A 2,416-nucleotide genomic window follows, 5' to 3' on the forward strand; every position below is an offset into this window, starting at 1 on the left:
TGCAGCATTCATACATTATTGTAGCAAAATATTTTAAAAAATACAATCTAACCAGCATTTAGGTGATTGCTTCTGGCAAATCAGTTGAGAAAGTGAGTGGCAGAGACTTGAGGTGAAAATAACAGAATAAAGTAATACAAACTAACTTCGTTAAAGGTAGTTGCTTTCATTGAGCTGCAGAGAGTGAGCTGTTCTTCAAATATATGTAGTGTTCACTTGTCTAAGAGCAATTCTAACACTTTAATCAAAGAAGTACTTATGCCAATATATTTAGTCCAGAAGAACATACTTGACACTAGTTAAATGAATGGCTTACACAGAGGAGATAGTGTTACATTAAGCTTCATTAATAATAAAACTTACTATTAGCATTTTGCAAGGAAGGCTAGAACTGATTTCCCCTGTAATGGGCAAAGTTAAATAACTATAGCTCATAAGTTTTAAGTCAAATACTGCTCATTCACTGCTGCTGGTCTTGTCAATACTTGCCGTAAAGGTTTGGTCCCAGCACAAAGCTGATAAAATGGTTTTTAATTACCAGACTATAAATACAGCTTTTCAGTAGAGCTGCACTTCTTTTCACACTGGCCTGTTTGATTTCTGATAATTTGTACTGCTGACTCTGCTTACCTGTTTTTCAATAGCTACAGTCAGTGTGACTTCTTATCCATATGGTGATAGGTAGTCTCCTTGGAGAAGATCTTTGACAAACTACCCTATTGATCTTTGTAATTCTCTGCTGCTTGCAGCATTAAATAGAGCCTTGATTTCTTCTCTGTGCACTCGCTGTGTAACAATTAAGCAAATGTAATATTTTCTTGTATTACATGAAAATCAATAGACCTTTTGCTCTCATGGAGTTGATCATGGTGAAGGATGAACTCAACGATGGCTAAGCATGGTTCAAATATTAAAATATCATTCCTTGGATTTATTAAGTCTTAACAGTGAAACTTTTAGTCCAAAAATGCTCCCCATTGAACAGTAATGGTTTGAGTTTTCCCTTTAAAGTTGAATACAACATGGAAGCATTGTAGCCTAATGGGGATAAAATATAAATGCTAGGGGTCAGGTGATTAATTCTATTTTTAGTGTTAGTCCTGCATTACTTTTCGACTTCAAGCTAATAACTCTACTCCTTTGTGTCTTAGTTTTTTCTACCTGTAATCTGAGAACGAAACAAGAAACCTTTCTACTTTCAAATGTATGATAAATATGCTTGTAAGCAAATGTCAGTTTCATTTCAGTAAAAGCTGGTTTTGTAAAGGACTTCCTTAATGAAAGTATTTTAAAAATAAGGGAGAGGAAGAAAGGAAGAGACAAACTGAGGCATTGTACGTGTGCCTGGGTGAGAGTGGATTATGCCTCTTGTGGTAGGCAGGGTTCTGAGTTGACCCTCCCATTCTGGGTATAAGGAATATTCTTTTTTTTTTTTTAATTTAATTTTTTTTCAGTGTTCCGAAATTCATTGTTTATGCACCTCATCCAGGAATATTCTTAGTTGATGAAACAATCAAAAACAGCTTTTCAGGCACCTGGGTGGCTCAGTGGGTTAAGCCGCTGCCTTCGGTTCAGGTCATGATCTCAGGGTCCTGAGATGGAGTCCCGAATCGGGCTCTCTGCTCAGCAGGGAGCCTGCTTCCTCCTCTCTCTCTCTCTGCCAGCCTCTCTGCCTACTTGTGATCTCTCTCTGTCAAATAAATAAATAAAATCTTTAAAAAAAAAAAACACAAAAAACAGCTTTTCTACCAATGCTTTTTTGATGGGATTTTGTCTTTTAAAAAATCCAGGCCAAACTATTTTTTTAAAATTTATTTTCAGTGTAACAGTATTCATTGTTTTTGCACCACACCCAGTGCTCCATGCAATCCGTGCCCTCTCTAATACCCACCACCTGGTTCCCCCAACCTCCCACCGCCCCACTGCCCCTTCAAACTCCTCAGATTGTTTTTCAGAGTCCAGAGTGTCTCATAGTTCACCTCCCCTTCCAATTTCCCTCAACTCCCTTCTCCTCTCTAACTCCCCTTGTCCTCCAAACTTTTTTTTTTTTAAGATTTTATTTATTTATTTGACAGACAGAGATCACAAGTAGGCAGAGAGGCAGGTAGAGAGAGAGGAGGAAGCAGGCTCCCTGAGCAGAGAGCCTGATGCGGGGCTGGATCCCAGGACCCTGGGATCATGACCTGAGCCGAAGGCAGAGGCTTTAACCCACTGAGCCACCCAGGCGCCCCTCCTCCAAACTATTTTTTAATGAAGATGAGTATTAGTATAAAATTTTACAAATCTTCTATTGATTGTTATTTCTACACAAATCAATTATCAAGTACTGGAAGAAATTTTTGGTCAAAATGTTTAGTTTCTGCTTGAACTATAAACAGCCATAAAGATACAGTAAGAACTGGGGGCATGAAAGAGG

The sequence above is a fragment of the Mustela putorius genome, unplaced genomic scaffold (assembly GCF_011764305.1).
Source record: "Mustela putorius furo isolate JIRA1106 unplaced genomic scaffold, ASM1176430v1.1 tig00003896_pilon_pilon_pilon, whole genome shotgun sequence".
NCBI lineage: Eukaryota > Metazoa > Chordata > Mammalia > Carnivora > Mustelidae > Mustela > Mustela putorius.